Source organism: Mytilus californianus, unplaced genomic scaffold (assembly GCF_021869535.1).
Source record: "Mytilus californianus isolate M0D057914Y unplaced genomic scaffold, xbMytCali1.0.p SCAF_1, whole genome shotgun sequence".
Lineage (NCBI taxonomy): Eukaryota > Metazoa > Mollusca > Bivalvia > Mytilida > Mytilidae > Mytilus > Mytilus californianus.
In genome coordinates this window covers 88,039,067-88,065,456 of record NW_026262581.1, presented here as the reverse complement: position 1 = coordinate 88,065,456, position 26,390 = coordinate 88,039,067, and the positions used below count along the sequence as shown (strand labels likewise).

The 26,390-nt window shown below is 30.9% G+C and overlaps 2 long non-coding RNA genes across 17 annotated transcripts in view; both read left to right on the top strand.

Annotated features, from left to right (window-relative positions):
* Nucleotides 1-18,313, top strand: part of LOC127725777 (uncharacterized) — a 136,482-nt gene extending 118,169 nt beyond the window's left edge. For 2 of the 16 annotated variants that reach the window (XR_007993200.1, XR_007993139.1), the window contains 2 exons: nt 11,305-11,795; nt 13,445-13,622. This is a non-coding gene — a long non-coding RNA (uncharacterized LOC127725777). Of the gene's footprint in view, nt 1-610; nt 749-2,744; nt 2,995-4,880; nt 5,144-7,024; nt 7,515-9,164; nt 9,654-11,304; nt 11,796-13,444; nt 13,623-15,585; nt 16,074-17,575 lie in introns of those variants that run through there. The other 14 variants (XR_007993211.1, XR_007993154.1, XR_007993217.1 and 11 more) reach the window with 10 other exon arrangements.
* Nucleotides 18,314-18,807: 494 nt separating this feature from the next.
* Nucleotides 18,808-26,172, top strand: LOC127709340 (uncharacterized). The gene is made up of 3 exons (XR_007985608.1): nt 18,808-18,972; nt 21,706-21,804; nt 22,605-26,172. It is a non-coding gene; the product is annotated as an uncharacterized LOC127709340 (long non-coding RNA).
* Nucleotides 26,173-26,390: the final 218 nt, after the last annotated feature.

The window sequence follows — 26,390 nt, the reverse complement described above, 5'->3', positions numbered from 1 at the left end:
AAAAGCTGAAGACAATCGTGTCACAAATTGAAAATACCTTTGATATATTGCGTTTTGTTTTGCCGTTTTCTTCAATTAATATTTAACACAAAAGATAAAGGAACAAAAACGGAAGATTACAATTATGGTATTTATCTCCAAACACATTGTCTGTGTTATTCAAAGAAACTTAATTCAGATAAAACTTTGGATACAATAAGACCCAATACTCTGAAAAAAAAAAACGTTCACGCAATTTAAACTACAAATCATTGGAAATCTTTTTAGTCTTGTTTTAAAAGAAAAAAAGGTTTGTTGAATACGTCTCGAAAATCGTCAACCTTATCAATTTGAACGGAAATTATTATACGCTTTTGCCAAAAATTTTGTTCGCACTGGGTGCCAGAAACTATTAAAACTTGACATAATACTAATTGAAGAAATTATAATGTTTGGGGAAATATAGTTCTATCGTACCAATTATATTTGTTGAAAATCTTGATGAAAATGAAAACAAAGTTAACTGCATGAACAACACTTAAAGATTCTAAAACAATGTTTGACCTACGTTTTAAAAAAATCGTTTCAGATATTTTTTTCTATAATGTTTTTATGCATTTATATATTGTAGACAGAATAAAAACAGCACAAGACAGCTGGGTCAATATCCCTAATGCGTCTCAAATTGAGGAACTCGAAAGTAGTCCTTAACAAAAAGTATATGTGCGGAGATATAAGACGTGTTTTAATTTTAACAAGTAACTGAGCTTAACCAATTGTGCTGATGTAGAGAACAGACGAAAATGCAATAAAGGTGTCAAAACTATGGAGTTATTTAATGTATGCAAAGAAGTACATTTTCAAAAGAACTTATTGTTTGAAAAAAAGGATCTTTTTTACCTCGTTAAGCCGAATCACAAAAGGCATTTCGGGCAGTGCTAAATGATAAAAAATGATTTTCACTTCGTACCCCGAAAATTTAACCACATATGTGCATATGTCTCAACTTCGAAACGAGCCATCATACATATTCAAGTTTATGATATTGGCAAAGAAATTGAAGCAAAGGTTACCTCTACCGCTTACCTAAAATGCATTGCTCATCTTTACCCAGCTGCGGTGAGTATCTCAAAATTTTATTGCTACATGTTAATGCACTGCAACAAATCATAGTGTATTATCTCAGTGAAAAAGGTGGAGGGTCAAACCTTTTAAAGAACGAAGTGCTTCAACTATTTAGCTATGAAGCTTCTACTGATTGCTCCTCATCAGAAAGGTTCAAATAAATATTGTGAAGCCTAAAGGTGGCAGCATTTCTCTTTATGTAATAATACTTTCTGAGTCAGGAATATGACAGTTGTTGTCCATTCGTTTGATGTGTTTGTGCTTTTGATTTTGCCATTTGATTAGAGACTTTCCGTTTTGAATTTTCCTCGGAGTTCAGTAATTTTGTGATTTAACTTTTTTCCAGAATTTGATTTTTTTTCTCTCAATTATACAGTTTGTATTTAAATGAAATGATATTACAACCTGGTCAATGTTTTGTCTTATTTCAGTTTCTGACGTATCATTCTAGTTTAACTTGAGACGGAAGAGAGGTTTAAGAAAGTTCTAAGTTTTCCTTAAAAATTAAAAACAAATACGTAAAAAAGTAAAGGTATTGATAAATTTTAACAACAGTTGTTGATTAAAAATTTTATTGAAGTCTTTGAAATTGTCGTATCTAATTGAAAACTTTGTTCAGCGTTTTTAACTAACAAGTGTATCTAAAAGACCGCCAGGAAATGATTAAACTAGAATTTTCAGACAATATCAATAGTCGCTTATTTGAGCAAATATAGCTACAATGTAAGATATGGATACCATTTGTTGAAAAAACATAATGAAAATAAAGTTAACTGGATGTACATGAAAAACAAATAACATGCCAGAGCAAAGTTGAATTGTAGAGGAGTTTTTAGTTTGAAATATGAGGACTGCCTATGAAATTGTCGAAATATTGATTAAATCTGAACGCAAATTGGTTTAGCGCTAATATCAACCGGTACTTCCAATTGACCATCGGAAACAATGTTTACAAGAAGTTACAAGCCATTTATTGTTAAACTATATGAACACAAATAACGGTATTGTGAATTGTGGATTTACATGTTTGTAAAAGCTGAAGACAATCGTGTCACAAATTGAAAATACCTTTGATATATTGCGTTTTGTTTTGCCGTTTTCTTCAATTAATATTTAACACAAAAGATAAAGGAACAAAACGGAAGATTACAATTATGGTATTTATCTCCAAACACATTGTCTGTGTTATTCAAAGAAACTTAATTCAGATAAAACTTTGGATACAATAAGACCCAATACTCTGAAAAAAAAAAACGTTCACGCAATTTAAACTACAAATCATTGGAAATCTTTTTAGTCTTGTTTTAAAAGAAAAAAAGGTTTGTTGAATACGTCTCGAAAATCGTCAACCTTATCAATTTGAACGGAAATTATTATACGCTTTTGCCAAAAATTTTGTTCGCACTGGGTGCCAGAAACTATTAAAACTTGACATAATACTAATTGAAGAAATTATAATGTTTGGGGAAATATAGTTCTATCGTACCAATTATATTTGTTGAAAATCTTGATGAAAATGAAAACAAAGTTAACTGCATGAACAACACTTAAAGATTCTAAAACAATGTTTGACCTACGTTTTAAAAAAATCGTTTCAGATATTTTTTTCTATAATGTTTTTATGCATTTATATATTGTAGACAGAATAAAAACAGCACAAGACAGCTGGGTCAATATCCCTAATGCGTCTCAAATTGAGGAACTCGAAAGTAGTCCTTAACAAAAAGTATATGTGCGGAGATATAAGACGTGTTTTAATTTTAACAAGTAACTGAGCTTAACCAATTGTGCTGATGTAGAGAACAGACGAAAATGCAATAAAGGTGTCAAAACTATGGAGTTATTTAATGTATGCAAAGAAGTACATTTTCAAAAGAACTTATTGTTTGAAAAAAGGATCTTTTTTACCTCGTTAAGCCGAATCACAAAAGGCATTTCGGGCAGTGCTAAATGATAAAAAATGATTTTCACTTCGTACCCCGAAAATTTAACCACATATGTGCATATGTCTCAACTTCGAAACGAGCCATCATACATATTCAAGTTTATGATATTGGCAAAGAAATTGAAGCAAAGGTTACCTCTACCGCTTACCTAAAATGCATTGCTCATCTTTACCCAGCTGCGGTGAGTATCTCAAAATTTTATTGCTACATGTTAATGCACTGCAACAAATCATAGTGTATTATCTCAGTGAAAAAGGTGGAGGGTCAAACCTTTTAAAGAACGAAGTGCTTCAACTATTTAGCTATGAAGCTTCTACTGATTGCTCCTCATCAGAAAGGTTCAAATAAATATTGTGAAGCCTAAAGGTGGCAGCATTTCTCTTTATGTAATAATACTTTCTGAGTCAGGAATATGACAGTTGTTGTCCATTCGTTTGATGTGTTTGTGCTTTTGATTTTGCCATTTGATTAGAGACTTTCCGTTTTGAATTTTCCTCGGAGTTCAGTAATTTTGTGATTTAACTTTTTTCCAGAATTTGATTTTTTTTCTCTCAATTATACAGTTTGTATTTAAATGAAATGATATTACAACCTGGTCAATGTTTTGTCTTATTTCAGTTTCTGACGTATCATTCTAGTTTAACTTGAGACGGAAGAGAGGTTTAAGAAAGTTCTAAGTTTTCCTTAAAAATTAAAAACAAATACGTAAAAAAGTAAAGGTATTGATAAATTTTAACAACAGTTGTTGATTAAAAATTTTATTGAAGTCTTTGAAATTGTCGTATCTAATTGAAAACTTTGTTCAGCGTTTTTAACTAACAAGTGTATCTAAAAGACCGCCAGGAAATGATTAAACTAGAATTTTCAGACAATATCAATAGTCGCTTATTTGAGCAAATATAGCTACAATGTAAGATATGGATACCATTTGTTGAAAAAACATAATGAAAATAAAGTTAACTGGATGTACATGAAAAACAAATAACATGCCAGAGCAAAGTTGAATTGTAGATGAGTTTTTGGTTTGAAATATGAGGACTGTCTATGAAATTGTCGAAATATTGATCAAATCTGAACGTAAATTGGTTTAGCGCTAATATCAACCGGTACTTCCAATTAACCACCGGAAACATAGTTTACAAGAAGTTACAAGCCATTTATTGTTAAACTATATGAACATAAATAACGGTATTGTGAGTTGTGGATTAACATGTTTGTAAAGGCTGAAGACAATCGTGTCACATATTGAAAATACCTTTGATATATTGCGTTTTGTTTTGCCGTTTTCTTCAATTAATATTTAACACAAAAGAGAAAGAAACAAAAACGGAAGATTACAATTATGGTATTTATCTCCAAACTCATTGTCTGTGTTATTCAAAGAAACTTAATTCAGATAAAACTTTGGATACAATAAAACCCAATACTCTGTAAAAAATAAACGTTCACGCAATTTAAACTACAAATCATTGGAAATCTTTTAAGTCTTGTTTTAAAAGAAAAAAAAAGGTTTGTTGAATACGTCTCGAAAATCGTCAACCTTATCAATTTGAACGGAAATTATTATACGCTTTTGCCAAAAGTTTTGTTCGCACTAGATGCCACAAACTATTAAAACTTGACATATTACTAATTGGAGAAATTATAATGTTTGGGGGAATATAGTTCTATCGTACCAATTACATTTGTTAAAAATCTTGATGAAAATGAAAACAAAGTTAACTGCATCAACAACACTTAAAGATTTTAAAACAATGTTTGACCTACGTTTTAAAAAAATCGTTTCAGATATTTTTTTCTATAATGTTTTTATGCATTTATATATTGTAGACAGAATAAAAACAGCACAAGACAGCTGGGTCAATATCCCTAATGCGCCTCAAATTGAGGAACTCGAAAGTAGTCCATAACAAAAAGTATATGTGCGGTGATATTAGACGTGTTTTAATTTTAACAAGTAACTGAGCTTAACCAATTGTGCTGATGTAGAGAACAGACGAAAATGCAATAAAGGTGTCAAAACTATGGAGTTATTTAATGTATGGAAATAAGTACATTTTCAAAAGAACTTATTGTTTGAAAAATAGGATCTTTTTTACCTCGATAAGCCGAATCACAAAAGGCATTTCGGGCAGTGCTAAATTATAAAAAATGATTTTCCCTTCGTACCCCGAAAATTTAAACACATATGTGCATATGTGTCAACTTTGTAACGAGCCATCATACATATTCAAGTTTATGATATTGGAAAAGAAATTGAAGCAAAAGTTACCTCTACCGCTTACCTAAAATGAATTGCTCATCTTTACCCAGCTGCGGTGAGTATCTCAAAATTTTATTGCTACATGTTAATGCACTGCAACAAATCATAGTGTATTATCTCAGTGAAAAAGGTGGAGGGTCAAACCTTTTAAAGAACGAAGTGCTTCAACTATTTAGCTATGAAGCTTCTACTGATTGCTCCTCATCAGAAAGGTTCAAATAAATATTGTGAAGCCTAAAGGTGGCAGTATTTCTCTTTATGTAATAATACTTTCCAAGTCAGGAATATGACAGTTGTTGTCCATTCGTTTGATGTGTTTGTGCTTTTGATTTTGCCATTTGATTAGAGACTTTCCGTTTTGAATTTTCCTCGGAGTTCAGTATTTTTGTGATTTAACTTTTTTCCAGAATTTGATTTTTTTTCTCTCAATTATACAGTTTGTATTTCAATGAAATAATATTACAACCTGGCCAATGTTTTGTCTTATTTCAGTTTCTGACGTATCATTCTACTTTAACTTGAGACGGAAGATTAGAGGTTTAAGAAAGTTCTGTGTTTTCCTTAAAAATTAAAAACAAATACGTAAAAAAGTAAAGGTATTGATAAATTCAACAGCAGTTGTTGATTAAAAATTTTATTGAAGTCTTTGAAATTGTCGTATCTAATTGAAAACTTTGTTCAGCGTTTTTAACTAACAAGTGTATCTAAAAGACCGCCAGGAAATGATTAAACTAGAATTTTCAGACAATATCAATAGTCACTTATTTGAGCAAATATAGCTACAATGTAAGATATGGATACCATTTGTTGAAAAAACATAATGAAAATAAAGTTAACTGGATGTACATGAAAAACAAATAACATGCCAGAGCAAAGTTGAATTGTAGATGAGTTTTTGGTTTGAAATATGAGGACTGTCTATGAAATTGTCGAAATATTGATCAAATCTGAACGCAAATTGTTTTAGCGCTAATATCAACCGGTACTTCCAATTGACCATCGGAAACAATGTTTACAAGAAGTTACAAGCCATTTATTGTTAAACTATATGAACATAAATAACGGTATTGTGAGTTGTGGATTAACATGTTTGTAAAGGCTGAAGACAATCGTGTCACATATTGAAAATACCTTTGATATATTGCCTTTTGTTTTGCCGTTTTCTTCAATTAATATTTAACACAAAAAAGAAAGAAACAAAAACGGAAGATCACAATTATGGTATTTATCTCCAAACACATTGTCTGTGTTATTCAAAGAAACTTAATTCAGATAAAACTTTGGATACAATAAAACCCAATACTCTGTATATAAAAAAAAAAAAACGTTCACGCAATTTAAACTACAAATCATTGGAAATCTTTTTAGTCTTGTTTTAAAAGAAAAAAAGGTTTGTTGAATACGTCTCGAAAATCGTCAACCTTATCAATTTGAACGGAAATTATTATACGCTTTTTCCAAAAGTTTTGTTCGCACTGGATGCCAGAAACTATTAAAACTTGACATAAAACTAATTGAAGAAATTATAATGTTTGGGGAAATATAGTTCTATCGTACCAATTACATTTGTTGAAAATCTTGATGAAAATGAAAACAAAGTTAACTGCATGAACAACACTTAAAGATTCTAAAACAATGTTTGACCTACGTTTTAAAAAAATCGTTTCAGATATTTTTTTTTTATAATGTTTTTATTGCATTTATATTTTAGACAGAATAAAAACAGCACAAGACAGCTGGGTCAATATCCGTATTGCGCATCAAATTGAGGAACTCGAAAGTATTCCGTTAACAAAGAGTATATGTGCGGTGATATTAGACGTGTTTTAATTTTAACAAGTAACTGAGCTTAACCAATTGTGCTGATGTAGAGAACAGACGAAAATGCAATATAGGTGTCATAACTTTGGAGTTATTTAATGTATGCAAAGAAGTACACTTTCAAAAGAACTTATTGTTTGAAAAAAAAGGATCTTTTTTACCTCGATAAGCCGAATCACAAAAGGCATTTCGGGCAGTGCTAAATTATAAAAAATGATTTTCACTTCGTACCCCGAAAATTTAACCACATATGTGCATATGTCTCAACTTCGAAACGAGCCATCATACATATTCAAGTTTATGATATTGGCAAAGAAATTGAAGCAAAGGTTACCTCTACCGCTTACCTAAAATGAATAGCTCATCTTTACCCAGCTGCGGTGAGTATCTCAAAATTTTATTGCTACATGTTAATGCACTGCAACAAATCATAGTGTATTATCTCAGTGAAAAATGTGGAGGGTCAAACCTTTTAAAGAACGAAGTGCTTCAACTATTCAGCTATGAAGCTTCTACTGATTGCTCCTCATCAGAAAGGTTCAAATAAATATTGTGAAGCCTAAAGGTGGCAGCATTTCTCTTTATGTAATAATACTTTCCAAGTCAGGAATATGACAGTTGTTGTCCATTCGTTTGATGTGTTTGTGCTTTTGATTTTACCATTTGATTAGGGACTTTCCGTTTTGAATTTTCCTCGGAGTTCAGTATTTTTGTGATTTAACTTTTTTCCAGAATTTGATTGTTTTTCTCTCAATTATACAGTTTGTATTTAAATGAAATGATATAACAACCTGGTCAATGTTTTGTCTTATTTCAGTTTCTGACGTATCATTCTAGTTTAACCTGAGACGGAGGATTAGAGGTTTAAGAAAGTTCTGAATTTTCCTTAAAAATTAAAAACAATTACGTAAAAAAGTAAAGGTATTGATAAATTCAACAACAGTTGCTGATTAAAAATGTTATTGAAGTCTTTGAAATTGTCGTATCTAATTGAAATCTTTGTTCAGCGTTTTTAACTAACAAGTGTATCTAAAAGACCGCCAGGAAATGATTAAACTAGAATTTTCAGACAATATCAATAGTCACTTATTTGAGCAAATATAGCTACTATGTAAGATATGGATACCATTTGTTGAAAAAACATAATGAAAATAAAGTTAACTGGATGTACATGAAAAACAAATAACATGCAAGAGGAATGTTGAATTGTAGATGAGTTTTTGGTTTGAAATATGAGGACTGTCTATGAAATTTTTGAAATATTGATCAAATCTGAACGCAAATTGGTTTAGCGCTAATATCAACCGGTACATCCAATTGACCATCGGAAACAATGTTTACAAGAAGTTACAAGCCATTTATTGTTAAACTATATGAACACAAATAACGGTATTGTGAGTTGTGGATTAACATGTTTGTAAAGGCTAAAGACAATCGTGTCACATATTGAAAATGCCTTTGATATATTGCGTTTTCTTTTGCCGTTTTCTTCAATTAATATTTAACACAAAAGAGAAAGAAACAAAAACGGAAGATTACAATTATGGTATTTATCTCCAAACACATTGTCTGTGTTATTCAAAGAAACTTAATTCAGATAAAACTTTGGATACAATAAAACCCAATACTCTGTATAAAAAAAAAAAAACGTTCACGGAATTTAAACTACAAATCATTGGAAATCTTTTTAGTCTTGTTTTAAAAGAAAAAAAGGTTTGTTGAATACGTCTCGAAAATCGTCAACCTTATCAATTTGAACGGAAATTATTATACGATTTTGCCAAAAGTTTTGTTCGCACTGGATGCCAGAAACTATTAAAACTTGACATAAAACTAATTGAAGAAATCATAATGTTTGGGGAAATATAGTTCTATCGTACCAATTACATTTGTTGAAAATCTTGATAAAAATGAAAACAAAGTTAACTGCATGAACAACACTTAAAGATTCTAAAACAATGTTTGACCTACGTTTTATCCATCGTTTCAGATATTTTTTTTTATAATGTTTTTATGCATTTATATTTTAGACAAAATAAAAACAGCACAAGACAGGTAGGTCAATATCCCTATTGCGCCTCAAATTGAGGAACTCGAAAGTATTCCGTTAACAAAAAGTATATGTACGGTGATATTAGACGTGTTTTAATTTTAACAAGTAACTGAGCTTAACCAATTGTGCTGATGTAGAGAACAGACGAAAATGCAATAAAGGCGTCAAAACTATGGAGTTATTTAATGTATGCAAAGAAGTACACTTTCAAAAGAACTTATTGTTTGAAAGAAAGGATTTTTTTTACCTCGATAAGCCGAATCACAAAAGTCATTTCGGGCAGTGCTAAATTATAAAAAATGATTTTCACTTCGTACCCCGAAAATTTAACCACATATGTGCATATGTCTCAACTTCGAAACGAGCCATCATACATATTCAAGTTTATGATATTGGAAAAGAAATTGAAGCAAAGGTTACCTCTACCGTTTACCTAAAATGAATAGCTCAACTTTACCCAGCTGCGGTGAGTATCTCAAAATTTTATTGCTACATGTTAATGCACTGCAACAAATCATAGTGTATTATCTCAGTGAAAAAGGTGGAGGGTCAAACCTTTTAAAGAACGAAGTGCTTCAACTATTCAGCTATGAAGCTTCTACTGATTGCTCCTCATCAGAAAGGTTCAAATAAATATTGTGAAGCCTAAAGGTGGCAGCATTTCTCTTTATGTAATAATACTTTCAAAGTCAGTAATATGACAGTTGTTGTCCATTCGTTTGATGTGTTTGTGCATTTGATTTTGCCATTTGATTAGGGACTTTCCGTTTTGAATTTTCCTCGGAGTTCAGTATTTTTGTGATTTAACTTTTTTCCAGAATTTGATTTTTTTTCTCTCAATTATACAGTTTGTATTTAAATGAAATGATATAACAACCTGGTCAATGTTTTGTCTTATTTCAGTTTTTGACGTATCATTCTAGTTTAACTTGAGACGGAGGATTAGAGGTTTAAGAAAGATTTGAATTTTCCTAAAGAATTAAAAACAAATACGTAAAAAAGTAAAGGTATTGATAAATTCAACAACAGTTGCTGATTAAAAATTTTATTGAGGTTTTTGAAATTGTCGTATCTAATTGAAAACTTTGTTCAGCGTTTTTAAGTAACAAGTGTATCTAAAAGACAACCAGGAAATGATTGAACTAGAATTTTCAGCCAATATCAATAGTCACTTATTTGAGCAAATATAGCTACTATGTAAGATATGGATAGTATTTGTTGAAAAAACATAATGAAAATAAAGTTAACTGGATGTACATGAAAAACAAATAACATGCCAGAGCAAAGTTGAATTGTAAATGAGTTTTTAGTTGGAAATATGAGGACTGTCTATGAAATTGTCGAAATATTGATCAAATCTAAACGCAAATTGGTTTAACGCTAATATCAACCGGTACTTCCAATTGACCATCGGAAACAATGTTTACAAGAAGTAACAAGCCATTTATTGTTAAACTATATGAACACAAATAACGGTATTGTGAGTTGTGGATTAACATGTTTGTAAAGGCTGAAGACAATCGTGTCAAATATTGAAAATACCTTTGATATATTGCGTTTTGTTTTGCCGTTTTCTTCAATTAATATTTAACAGAAAAGATAAAGAAACAAAAATGGAAGATCACAATTATGGTATTTATCTCCAAATACATTGTCTGTGTTATTCAAAGAAACTTAATTCAGATAAAACTTTGGATACAATAAAACCCAATACTCTGTAAAAAAAAAAAAAAGTTCACGCAATTTAAACTACAAATCATTGGAAATCTTTTTAGTCTTGTTTTAAAAGAAAAAAAGGTTTGTTGAATACGTCTCGAAAATCGTCAACCTTATCAATTTGAACGGAACTTATTATACGCTTTTGCCAAAAGTTTTGTTCGCACTGGATGCCAGAAACTATTAAAACTTGACATACAACTAATTGAAGAAATTATAATGTTTTGGGAAATTTAGTTCTATCGTACCAATTACATTTGTTGAAAATCTTGATGAAAATGAAAACAAAGTTAACTGCATGAACAACACTTAAAGATTCTAAAACAATGTTTGACCTACGTTTTAAAAAAATCGTTACAGATATTTTTTTCTTATAATGTTTTTATGCATTTATATTTTAGACAAAATAAAAACAGCATAAGACAGCTGGGTCAATATCCCTAATGCGCCTCAAATTGAGGAACTCGAAAGTAGTCCGTTAACAAAAAGTATATGTGCGGTGATATTAGACGTGTTTTAATTTTAACAAGTAACTGAGCTTAACCAATTGTGCTGATGTAGAGAACAGACGAAAATGCAATAAAGGTGTCAAAACTATGGAGTTATTTAATGTATGCAAAGAAGTACATTTTCAAAAGAACTTATTGTTTGAAAAAAAAGGATCTTTTTTACCTCGATAAGCCGAATCACAAAAGGCATTTCGTGCAGTGCTAAATTATAAAAAAATGATTTTCACTTCGTACCCCGAAAATTTAACCACATATGTGCATATGTCTCAACTTCGAAACGAGCCATCATACATATTCAGGTTTATGATATTGGCAAAGAAATTGAAGTAAAGGTTACCTCTACCGCTTACCTAAAATGAATAGCTCATCTTTACCCAGCTGCGGTGAGTATCTCAAAATTTTATTGCTACATGTTAATGCACTGCAACAAATCATAGTGTATTATCTCAGTGAAAAAGGTGGAGGGTCAAACCTTTTAAAGAACGAAGTGCTTCAACTATTCAGCTATGAAGCTTCTACTGATTGCTCCTCATCAGAAAGGTTCCAATAAATATTGTGAAGCCTAAAGGTGGCAGCATTTCACTTTATGTAATAATACTTTCCAAGTCAGGAATATGACAGTTGTTGTCCATTCCTTTGATGTGTTTGTGCTTTTGATTTTCCCATTTGATTAGGGACTTTCCGTTTTGAATTTTCCTCGGAGTTCAGTATTTTTGTGATTTAACTTTTTTCCAGAATTTGATTTTTTTTCTCTCAATTATACAGTTTGTATTTAAATGAAATGATATAACAACCTGGTCAGTGTTTTGTCTTATTTCAGTTTCTGACGTATCATTCTAGTTTAAATTGAGACGGAGGATTAGAGGTTTAAGAAAGTTCTGAATTTTCCTTAAAAATTAAAAACAATTACGTAAAAAAGTAAAGGTATTGATAAATTCAACAACAGTTGCTGATTAAAAATTTTATTGAAGTCTTTGAAATTGTCGTATCTAATTGAAAACTTTGTTCAGCGTTTTTAACTAACAAGTGTATCTAAAAGACCGCCAAGAAATGATTAAACTAGAATTTTCAGACAATATCAATAGTCACTTATTTGAGCAAATATAGCTACTATGTAAGATATGGATACTATTTGTTGAAAAAACATAAAGAAAATAAAGTTAACTGGATGTACAGGAAAAACAAATAACATGCCAGAGCAAAGTTGAATTGTAGAGGAGTTTTTAGTTTGAAATATGAGGACTGCCTATGAAATTGTCGAAATATTGATTAAATCTGAACGCAAATTGGTTTAGCGCTAATATCAACCGGTACTTCCAATTGACCATCGGAAACAATGTTTACAAGAAGTTACAAGCCATTTATTGTTAAACTATATGAACACAAATAACGGTATTGTGAGTTGTGGATTTACATGTTTGTAAAAGCTGAAGACAATCGTGTCACATATTGAAAATACCTTTGATATATTGCGTTTTGTTTTGCCGTTTTCTTTAATTAATATTTAACACAAAAGATAAAGAAACAAAAACGGAAGATTACAATTATGGTATTTATCTCCAAACACATTATCTGTGTTATTCAAAGAAACTTAATTCAGATAAAACTTTGGATACAATAAAACCCAATACTCTGTAAAAAAAAAAACGTTCACTCAATTTAAACTACAAATCATTGGAAATCTTTTTAGTCTTGTTTTAAAAGAAAAAAAGGTTTGTTGAAGACGTCTCGAAAATCGTCAACCTTATCAATTTGAACGGAACTTATTATACGCTTTTGCCAAAAGTTTTGTTCGCACTGGATGCCAGAAACTATTAAAACTTGACATACAACTAATTGAAAAATTATAATGTTTTGGGCAATATAGTTATATCGTACCAATTACATTTGTTGAAAATCTTGATAAAAATAAAAACAAAGTTAACTGCATGAACAACACTTAAAGATTCTAAAACAATGTTTGACCTACGTTTTAAAAAAATCGTTTCAGATTTTTTTTTTCTTATAATGTTTTTATGCATTTATATTTTAGACAGAATAAAAACAGCACAAGACAGCTGGGTCAATATCCCTAATGCGCCTCAAATTGAGGAACTCGAAAGTAGTCCGTTAACAAAAAGTATATGTGCGGTGATATTAGACGTGTTTTAATTTTAACAAGTAACTGAGCTTAACCAATTGTGCTGATGTAGAGAACAGACGAAAATGCAATGAAGGTGTCAAAACTATGGAGTTATTTAATGTATGCAAAGAAGTACATTTTCAAAAGAACTTATTGTTTGAAAAAAAGGATCTTTTTTACCTCGATAAGCCGAATCACAAAAGGCATTTCGGGCAGTGCTAAATTATAAAAAAATGATTTTTACTTCGTACCCCGAAAATTTAACCACATATGTGCATATGTCTCAATTTCGAAACGAGCCATCATACATATTCAAGTTTATGATATTTGCAAAGAAATTGAAGTAAAGGTTACCTCTACCGCTTACCTAAAATGAATTGCTCATCTTTACACAGCTGCGGTGAGTATCTCAAAATTTTATTGCTACATGTTAATGCACTGCAACAAATCATAGTGTATTATCTCAGTGAAAAAGGTGGAGGGTCAAACCTTTTAAAGAACGAAGTGCTTCAACTATTCAGCTATGAAGCTTCTACTGATTGCTCCTCATCAGAAAGGTTCAAATAAATAATGTGAAGCCTAAAGGTGGCAGCATTTCTCTTTATGTAATAATACTTTCAAAGTCAGTAATATGACAGCTGTTGTCCATTCGTTTGATGTGTTTGTGCATTTGATTTTGCCATTTGATTAGGGACTTTCCGTTTTGAATTTTCCTCGGAGTTCAGTATTTTTGTGATTTAACTTTTTTCCAGAATTTGATTTTTTTTCTCTCAATTATACAGTTTGTATTTAAATGAAATGATATAACAACCTGGTCAATGTTTTGTCTTATTTCAGTTTCTGACGTATCATTCTAGTTTAACTTGAGACGGAGGATTAGAGGTTTAAGAAAGTTCTGAATTTTCCTAAAGAATTAAAAACAAATACGTAAAAAAGTAAAGGTATTGATAAATTCAACAACAGTTGCTGATTAAAAATTTTATTGAAGTCTTTGAAATTGTCGTATCTAAATGAAAACTTTGTTCATCGTTTTTAACTAACAAGTGTATCTAAAAGACCGCCAGGAAATGATTAAACTAGAATTTTCAGACAATATCAATAGTCACTTATTTGAGCAAATATAGCTACAATGTAAGATATGGATACCATTTGTTGAAAAAACATAATGAAAATAAAGTTAACTGGATGTACATGAAAAACAAATAACATGCCAGAGCAAAGTTGAATTGTAGATGAGTTTTTGGTTTGAAATATGAGGACTGTCTATGAAATTGTCGAAATATTGATCAAATCTGAACGCAAATTGGTTTAGCGCTAATATCAACCGGTACTTCCAATTGACCATCGGAAACAATGTTTACAAGAAGTTACAAGCCATTTATTGTTAAACTATATGAACACAAATAACGGTATTGTGAGTTGTGGATTAACATGTTTGTAAAGGCTGAAGACAATCGTGTCACATATTGAAAATAGCTTTGAGATATTGCGTTTTCTTTTGCCGTTTTCTTCAATTAATATTTAACACAAAAGAGAAAGAAAAACAAACGGAAGATTACAATTATGGTATTTATCTCCAAACACATTGTCTGTGTTATTCAAAGAAACTTAATTCAGATAAAACTTTGGATACAATAAAACCCAATACTCTGTATAAAAAAAAAAAATTCACGCAATTTAAACTACAAATCATTGGAAATCATTTTAGTCTTGTTTTAAAAGAAAAAAAGGTTTGTTGAATACGTCTCGAAAATCGTCAACCTTATCAATTTGAACGGAACTTATTATACGCTTTTGCCAAAAGTTTTGTTCGCACTGGATGCCAGAAACTATTAAAACCTGACATACAACTAATTGAAGAAATCATAATGTTTGGGGAAATATAGTTCTATCGTACCAATTACATTTGTTGAAAATCTTGATGAAAATGAAAACAAAGTTAACTGCATGAACAACACTTAAAGATTCTAAAATAATGTTTGACCTACGTTTTAAAAACATCGTTTCAGATATTTTTTTTCTTATAATATTTTTATGCATTTATATTTTAGACAGAATAAAAACAGCACATGACAGCTTGGTCAACATCTCTAATGCGCCTCAAATTGAGGAACTCGAAAATAGTCCGTTAACAAAAAGTATATATGTGGTGATTTAAGACATGTTTTAATTTTAACAAGTGACTGAACTTAACCAGTTGTGCTGATTCAGAGAGCAGAGGAACATAAAATAGTGGTGTAAAAAATATAGAGTCTTTAATGTATGCAAAGAACTAGATTTTTAAAAGAATTTATTGTTTGAAAAAAGGGATCTTTTTACTTCGAGAAGCCGCATCACAACAGGCATTTCGGGCAGTGCTAAATTATGAAAAATGATTCTCACTTTGTACCTCGAAAATTTAACCACAAATGTGCAAATGTCTCAGCTTCCAAATCGACCCATCAAACAAATCCAAGTTGATGATAATGGCAAAGAAATTGAAACAAAAGTTACCTCTACCGCTTACCTAAAATGAATAGCTCATCGTTACCCAGCTGCGGTGAGTATCTCAAAATGTTATTGCTACATGTTAATGCACTGCAATAAATCATAGTGTCTTATCTCAGTTAAAAAGGTGTAGGGTCAAACCTTTTGAAGAACGAAGAGCTTCAACTATTCAGCTATGAAGGTTCTACTGATTGCCCCTAATCAGAAAGGTTCAAATAAATATTGTGAAGCCAAAAGGTAGCAGCATCTCTTTTCTTGTGATAATACTTTCCAGAATTTGATTTTTTGTCTCTCAATTAAACATTGTGTATTGAAATCAAATGATATTACAACCTGGTCAATGTTTTGTCTTATTTCAGTTTCTGACGTATCATTCTAGTTTAACTTGAGACGGAAGATTAGAGATTTAAAAAAGTTCTGAATTTTCCTTAAAAATTAAAAACAAATACGTAAAAAAGTATTGATAAATTCAACAACAGTTGTTGATTTAATATTTGATTGAAATCTTTGAAATTGTCGTATCTAATTGAAAATTTGTTCAGCGTTTTTTTACTAACAAGTGTTCCAAAAGACCGCCAGAAAATGATTAAACTAGAATTTTCAGACAATATCAATAGTGACTTCTTTGAGCAAATATAGCTACTATGTAAGTTATGGATAACATTTGTTGAAAAAACATAATGAAAATAAAGTTAACTGGATGTACATGAAAAACAAATAACATGCCAGAGCAAAGTTGAATTGTAGATCAGTTTTTGGTTTGAAATATGAGGAATGTCTATGAAACTGTCGAAATATTGATCAAATCTGAACGCAAATTGGTTTAGCGCTAATACCAACCGGTACTTCCAATCAACCATCGGAAACCATTTTTACAAGAAGTTACAAGCCATTTATTGTTTAACTATTTGAAGATAAATAACGGTATTGTGAGTTGTGGATTTACATGTTTGTAAAGGCTGAAGACAATTGTGTTTCATATTGAAAATTTCTTTGATATATTGTATTTTCTTTTGCGTTTTTCTTCAATTGATATTTAACAGAAAAAAAAAAGAAACAAAAACGGAAAATTACAATTATGGTATTTATCTCCAAACGCATTGTCTGTGTTATTAAAAGATATTTAATTCAGATAACACTTTGGATACAATAACACATAATACTCTGTGTTAAAACAAACACCGTTCACGCAATTTAAACTACAAATCATTGTTAATCTTTTAGTTTTTTTTCAAAAGAATAAATGAATACGTCTCGAAAATCTGCAGTCTTCTCAATTTGAACGGAAATTATTATACGCTTTTGCCAAAAGTTTTGTTCGCACTGGATGCTAGAAACTATTAACGCTTGACATACAACTAATTGAAGAAATCATAATGTTTGGGGAAATATAGTTCTATCGTACCAATGAAATTTGTTAAAAATCTTTATGAAAATGAAAACAAAGTTAACTGCATGAACAACACTAAACATTCTAAAACAATGTTTGACCTACGTTTTAAAAATATCATTTAAGATAATTTTTTTTCTTATAATGTTTTTATGCATTTATAGAGAGAATAAAAACAGCACATCACAGATGGGTCAATATCCCAAATGCGCCTTAAATTAAGGAACTCAAAAGTTGTACATTAACAAAAAGTATATGTCCGGTGATATTAGACGTGTTTTAATTTTAGCAAGTGAATGAGTTCAACATGCACTTGTAAAAGTATTTAATATGCTGTATATAATTATATCAGAATTCAAATGAAGCAGACATATTTGTGCTGATTTAGAGAGCAAAGGATCATGACATAAAGGTGTAAAAACTATGGAGGTATTTAATGTATGCAAAGAACTGCATTTTTAAAAGAACTTATTGTTTGAAAAAAAAGGATGTTTTTACCTCGAGAAGCCGCATCAGAAAAGGCATTTCAGGCAGTGCTAAATTATGGAAAAATAATTGTCACTTCGTACCCCTCAAATTTAACCACATATGTGCAAATTTCTCAGCTTCGAAACGAGCCATCATACATATCCAAGTTCAGGATATGGGCAAAGGAATGGAGGAAAAGGGTACCTCTACCGCTTACCTGAAATGAATTGCTAATCTTTACCCAGCTGCGGTGAGTATCTCAAAATTTTAGTGCTACATTTTAATGCACTGCAACAAATCATAGTGTCTTTTCTCAGAGAAATGGAACAAACAATGTCAAAATGTTCAGGTTTTAATGAAATCTTTGTTTGGGTAATTTGATGCAAGCATACAATCTATAGTGTGTCTTATACTGTTAGAAGCAAATAATGTTTAACGGCTATATTATATCAATGTAAAAGCACGTTAACTATGAGCTATGAAAGCAAGTAGTTCGTGCATTTTGCTGAGTTGGTTTATAAAAAAGTCAAACAAATATACTTTTCTGTGGGTTAGAATTCGTATGCAGTCACTATCCTATAGATTAAGAACTGTTGGTAATATTGATAATTTAGAATTTTCATTAAAGCCGGAGCACGAATATAGTGTTAATTAATTCGTTTGGTGTGTCATTTGTATGCACGAGTGACATCCTTTGTACTATGTTTCAATTCCAAAAAGTCTATCGAATCCATGCGTTTACTGTCTTCTTTGAACAGGTCGAATCAATGCGTTTATTGTCTCCTTTGTTCATCTTTACGTATAATTATTTGATTTAATTTCAAATCATTACAAAATTTATAAATTTAATAGATTTTAGTATTTCTCATTGGTTTATTAAAAGACATTTATGTATATCTATAATTTTATTCATTTTTTTTTAAACGTTTAAAATTATTTTATACCAATATACAGAACCTGTCATTATTTTATAAATTATATTTAGTCACATATTAAGTTACTTTGTTAGATGAGGGAATCTACTGTGAGAATACAGATGGTTCATCTGCCTCAAACTAATCCTGGAATAGTTTACTGTTAAAGCCGTATTATGGTAATATATTATATAAATAGTATTCTGTCTACTTTTAAGTTGAAGTAAAATATTCAGGTGAAGGTGTAATACCACCAAATCATAGTACGTCACATCCGGTTGCATACGAAAAAGGGTCGACAAAAAATATTCCCTTGAATTTGACAGTTGTAGGAAATAAATCCCACATTTCATTTCAGTAAAAATTTTCGATGTCATAAACGTATATCTTAGGTGTTTCAAAGCACCATTCCTCTTTTTTGGTGTTTCTATAGAATATTTTGGAAACTTGAGGTTACATGGCTACTAAAGCTTGTACACAGGAAACAAAAGGATTAACATTCGATTGGTTAACTTCCAATGATGGTTATTAACTTATATGCAATGAAATGTTATGTGAAGTTGTGTCTGTAGTACTGGACACTTTATTCATATACAAATATTTCTTTATTTGAACAAAAATATTCTGCATAATTTTTTGAAAAGTGCAAATTTAAAAAGACTAATAGGCGAAAAACAATGGTGGTATTACACCTGAATTACACATGTTTCATTCTGCTGTCAAGAATACACTGTTTTAAGTTGTTGTCTGCATCATCTAACCTCCAACAGCATTGATCTTGCACTTGTAAAAGCATTTATTTTTTTCATATGGTGTATATAATTATTTCAGAATTCAAATGAAGCAGACATATTTTCTTAATTTATCTTCATTACTTGATTCCCTAAAGACAATTACATGTATACTGTGTAATTCCCCCAACCTAACACACAAACACAAAAAAAAAAAGAACACCATAACCATCACTTTATTCCAAATACTTCAAAATTATCTTAAATGCTTAAGTGAGAAATTATGATTGGAACCTACATAAATCTTTTGAACTTTTTTGAAAAAAAAATTGTGAATGGAAATGGGGAATGTGTCAAATAGACAACAACCCGACCTTAGAGCAGAAAGCAGCCCAAGGCCACCAATGGGTCGTCAACACAGCGAGAAAATCCCGCACTCGGAGGCGGGCTTCAGCTGGCCCCTAAACAAAAGATGTGTACTAGTTCAGTAAAAATGGACGTCACACTAAAATCCGAAACATATAAATGAACAAAAATTAAAAAAACATACAAGACTAACAAAGGCCATAGGCTCCTGACTTGGGACAGGCGCAAACATGCGGTGGGCTAAACATGTTTTGTGAGATCTCAACCCTCCCCTATACCTTTAGCCAATGTGGAATAAACAAACACACAGCAATACGCACAGTAAAACTCAGTTCAAAAGAAGTCCGAAACCGATATCAGAATAGGTAACAGAAGAAACTAAGCAAAATGACAATGATACATAAATTAACAAAGGACTACTAGAAGATATTGACATGCCAGCTCCAGACCTCATTTAAACTGATTGAAAGATTATGTCTTCATCATTTGAAAATCAAGCACAATCCCTCCCGTTAGGCGTTTAGTATCATACCATCATAAAATATATGAGAAGAACATAACCCGCATTATGTCAACAACTGGTTTTAGAATAAATGTGTTTATTTCCGATGCAAAGACCCTATGAGTGAATCAATATTAATTCCAAAATATGCCATCTTTAATGCCCTGACAACAGTATCGTAATTATATCTTTGTCTGTTTAAAGGTTTGGTTAGCTTTTGGGGTGAATGACGACATTTTTGTGCTTTGTATAGAATATTACCATAAAAGATTGGATGTGAAATACCTGAACGTATAAGATGTCTGCATGTTGATGTATATTTACGAATGATGTCCTTGTACCGATGATAAAAGTTAAAGTAAATGTTTTGACAAGTTTGTGATATTGAAAACTCTGGTGCAATAATTTTTCATTAAAACAGAGATTTCTTTCATTAAAATCAAATACGTTGTTACATACACGAGCAAAGATGGTGACAAGTGAACATCACCATCTAAAAATAGGAAATGAAAAATCATCTCTTTTATCGTAAATTTTGGTATTAAGCTTTCCGTTTAAGATATAGATATCAAGATCCAGGAAAGGGCAGTGTTCATTGTTAGTATTAGCTTTATTTAAAGTCAGTTCAGAAGGATAAATCTCTTTAGTGTACATACTGAAGTCGTCATTATTGAGAGCCAAAATATCATCCAAATATCTAAACGTGTTATTAACTCTTTTTGCATCAGATGTTGTTTCGATGGGTCTTTGCTTATCTTAGTCATAAATTGTAACTCATATCAATACAGAAACAGGTCAGCAATAAGTGGTTCACAGTTAGTCCCCATTGGAATTCTGATAACTTGACGATATACGGAATCTCCATAGCGAACAAAAATGTTCCCTAGTAAAAATCCAAGTGCAGTTATCGTATCAAAGCAGGTCCAATTGACATAGTTCTTTTGTTTGTTGTTACTAAAAAATTACCTAAAAGAGTTTGAATATTCGCATTCTGACTTTTTAAATGCCCATTTAATTAGATGTGTGAATTTGTTCTTAATGAGATTATGAGGCAAAGTGGTATATAGGGTAGAAAACACTTTATATGAAAATCGAATTACATTATCTCCCCGTTATGATAAAATGTTGGGAAAATTATCCAGAGTTATCTTACATTAATCACAAAGAGGGGCTAGCAAACAATTTTTTGTTAGAGCTTAATTAACGTTAAACCAATTTTCCACTCAAAATAAATGTTACTTTATTCAATTACAAGGACTTAGTTAGCACACTTTATTAATTTTATTTGATATTATGAATTTTTATGACAATAGATAAACATGCTACGAAGTGCTTCAACTATTAGGATAAGAAGCTTCTACTGATTGCTCCTTATCAAAAAGGTTCAAATGAATGTTGTGAAGCCAAAAGGGGTAAGCATTTCTCTTTTTTGTGATAATACTTTGAAGAATTTTATTTTTTTTGTTTCAATTATACAGTTTGTATTTAAATGAATTGAAATAACAACCTGTGTAATATTTTGTCTTATTGCAGTTTAACCTGAGACGGAAAGATTAGTCGATTAAAAAATTTCTGAATTTAATTTAAAAATTAAAAGAAATATGTGAGAAAGGTATTAATTAATTCAACATCAGTTATTGATTTAAAATTTGATGGCAGTCTTTTAAATTGTCGTATCTAATTGAAAATTGTTCAGCGTTTTTAAATAACAGGTGTTTCCAATGAGCGACAGAAAATACTTAAAATAGAATTTTCTGACAATATCAATAGTCAATAGTTTAATCAAATAAAGCTACTATGTAAGTTATGGATAACATTTGTTGAAAAACATAATGAAAATTAAGTTAACTGGATTTATATGAACACAAAATAACATGCCTAAGCAAAGTGGAATTCTAGATCAGTTTTTAGTTTTAGATATGAGGAATGTCTATGAAATTGTCGAAATATTGATCAAATCTGAACGCAAATTGGTTTAGCACTTATAGCAACCGGTACTTTCAATTGACCACTAATTGAAGAAATCATAATGTTTTGTGATATATAGCTCTATCGTACCAATAAAATTTGTTGAAAATCTTGATGAAAATGAAAAGAAAGTAAACTGCATGAACAACACTAAACATTCTAAAACAATGTTTGACCTACGTTTTGATAAAAATCGTTTAAGATATTTTTTTTTCTTATAATGTTTTATGCATTTTTATTTTAGAGAGAATAAAAACAGAACATGACAGCTGGGTCAATATCCCTAATGCGCCTCAAATTGAGGAACTCAAAAGTAGTCCGTTAACAAAAAGTATATGTCTGATGATGTTAGACGTGTTTCAATTTTTAACAAGTGTCTGAGTTTAACTATTTGTGCTGATTTAGAGAGCAGAAGATCCTGAAGAAGGTGTCAAAACTATGGAGTTATTTAATGTATGCAAAGAACTGCATTTTTAAAAGAACTTATTTTAAGAAGAAAGGGATCTTTTTACCTCGAGATGCCGTATCACAAAAGGCATTTCGGGCAGTGCTAAATTATGGAAAAATGATTCTCACTTCGTACCCCGAAAATTTAACCCCATATGTGCAAATGACTCAGCTTCGAAACGAGCCATCATACATATCCAAGTTTACGATATGGGCAAAGGAATGGAGGAAAGGTTACCTCTTACGCCTACCTGAAATGAATTGCTCATCTTTACCCAGCTACGGTGAGTATCTCAAAATGTTATTGCTACAATTTAATGCACTGCAACAAATCATAGTGTCTTATCTCAGTGAAAAAGATGAATGGTCAAACCTTTTAAGGAACGAAGTGCTTCAACTATTTAGCTATAAAGCTTTTACTGATTACTCCTCATCAAAAAGGTTCAAATGAATGTTGTGAAGGCAAAAAGAGGAAATATCTCTCTTTCTTGTGATAATGCTTTCCAGAATTTGATTTTTTTCTCTCAATTATACAATTTGTTTTTAAATGAAATGATATAACAACCTGGTCAATGTTTTGTGTTATTTCAGTTTCTGACGTATCATTCCAGTTTAACTTGAGACGGAAGATTATAGGTTTAATAATGTTCTGAATTTTACTAAAACATTTAAAAAAAAAAATCGTGAAAAAGTAAAGGTATTGATTAATTCAACATCAGTTGTTGATTTAAAATTTGATGGAATTTTTTGAAATTTTCGTATGTAATTGAAAATTGTTCAGCATTTTTAACTAATAAGTGTTTCCAAAAGACCGCCAGAAAATAACTAAACTAGAATTTTCAGACAATATCAATAGTGAATTATTTGATCAAATATAGCTACTATGTAAGTTATGGATAACATTTGTTGAAAAACATAATGAAAATAAAGTTAACTGGATGTACATGAAAAACAAATAACATGCCAGAGCAAAGTCGAATTGTAGATCAGTTTTTGGTTTGAAATATGAGGAATGTCTATGAAATTGTCGAAATATTGATCAAATCTAAACGCAAATTTGTTTAGAGTTAATACTAACCGGTACTTCCAATTAACCATCGGAAAACATGTTTACAAGAAGTTACAAGCCATTTATTGTTAAACTATTTGAGCATAAATAACGGCATTTTTAGTTGTGGATTAACATGTTTGTAAAGGCTGAAGACAATTGTGTCACATATTGAAAATTTCTTTGATATATTGTGTTTTCTTTTGCCGTTTTCATTATTTAATATTCAACACAAAAGAAAAAGAAATAAAAAAAGGAAAATTACAATTATGGTATTTATCTCCAAACACATTGTCTGTGTTATTTAAAGATACTTAATTCGGATTAAACTTTGGATACAATGAAACATAATATTCTGTATAAAAAAAAAACACCGTTCATGCATTTAAACTACAAATCATTGTTAATCTTTCTAGTCTTGTTTTAATAGACAAAAACATTTTTTGAATACGTCTAGAAAATCTTCGACCTTCTCAATTTGAACGGAAATTATTGACCGCTTTTGCCAAAAGTTTTGTTCGTACCGGATGCCAGAAACTATTAAAACTTGACATTCAACTAATTGAAGAAATCATAATGTTTTGGGATATATTGCTCTATCGTACCAATTAAATTTGTTGAAAATCTTGCTGAAAATGAAAAAAAAGTTAACTGCATGAACAACACTAAAGATTCTTAAACAATGTTTGACCTACGTTTTGAAAAAAATAATTTAAGTTTTTTTTTCTTGAAATGATTTTGATATATATTTATAAAAAAACAGCCCATCACAGCTGGGTCAATATCCCAAATGCGCCTCAAATTGAGAAACTCAAAAGTAGTCCGTTTACAAAACGTATATATGCGGTGATACATGTATAAGACATGTTTCAATATTTAACAAGTGACTGAGCTTAACCATTTGTGCTGATTTAGAGAGCAGAGGACTTTGACATAAAGGTGTAAAAACTATGTATGTATTTAATGTATGCAAAAAACAAAAGTTTTAAAAGGTTATTTTTACCTCAATAAACCGCATCACAAAAGGCATTTCGAGCAGTGCTAAGTTATGGAAAAATGAATCTCACTTCTTACCCCGAAAATCAAATACAGATGTGCAAATGTCTCAGCTTCGAAAGGATATGTGCAGAGGAATGGAGGAAAAGGCTTCACCATCGCATACCTGATATGAATTGCGCATCTTTACCTAGCTACGGTGAGTATCTCGAAATGTACTGCCTATGTTTTTTTAAGGATAACAAATTAAGATAAATTGTTAGTTTACTAACGTGCGTTTAATTAAGAACGACAGGTAATTTTTTCGTGTTTGCATTTTATTGAAAAATTCCAATAAACATAAAAACATATAAGTAATGATTGAGTCAAAATCAGTTGTTGATTCAAAATTTGATGGAGGTCTTCGAAATTGTTAACTAAGAAGTGTTTCCAAAAGACATTTGAACTTAGTGTGAAATCGCATGGCGGGTGGTGCATGTATAGCAGTAGAAGACGCTTACCCAGTTGTCTAACCCGCTCTTGCACCTTTTGGAGTTCATGCCGTTTCCTTAGTTTATGTTTGTGTTTGTTCCCTTGAGATGTCGCCTTAAATAAACATCTCACTCTGTTCCGGGTCTGAAACTTAACACAAACCCTTACAACGGTCCCCGTGTAGCGAAAAAACACGATAGCTTTAATCAATCTGCTAAGCGTAAAAAACTCTCACACCTTAAAGGTAAACATTGCCCGTAGCGAAAGCAACCATCACCTTTTGAGATCCAACATGTATTCCTCACTCTTTTTCTTCAAAAAAAAATATAAGCATCTTCAAAAACAAATTTCCATAATCATAGATCTAAATACGCCAGCAAGGTTCTTATCTCGGGGGACCACTTCAATGCTTAATTAACAGGGGTGCCACATGGGGTTCTGTTATCCCACCCTTTTCATATATTGCGTAGGTAAATATGTAACCTTCTTCCATATTGGTTGGGTTTGAAAAGATCACATTTGCTCGCAGCTCAAATCTGAGCCTCAGATTCTTATGTAATGTGTACTTACGACGAAACTGTCGCCTGTGAAAAAAATTACGGAGCTTTTCTTATAACAAGTAATGGAAACTTTATAGACCTTATTACATATTTCAAATATACACAAAAACAATATCAAAAATGAGGCCCATTGGACAGATTTGAACATCAATCAAAACCGTCACTTTTTTTGAGGAACTGAAAGGAGTTTAAGGTACTAAAACGAAAACTGTACAACCTTGGATCTTCATCTGAGACAATTTTTTTTTTTATCTTTTTTTACATAATTGTTCTTGTCAGAATACATCTTCCACCAGTTTTTGGTGGGGTTCGTGTTGTTTAGTCTTTAGTTTTCTATGTTGTGTCATCTCTACTATTATTTGTCTGTTTGTCTTTTTATTTTTGGCCATGGCGTTGTCAGTTTGTTTTCGATCTATGAGTTTGACTGTCCCTCTGGTATCTTTCGTCCCTCTTTTCCAAAATATATGTATGAAATATTTGCCACAGGACATTACGCAATCAGCAATGA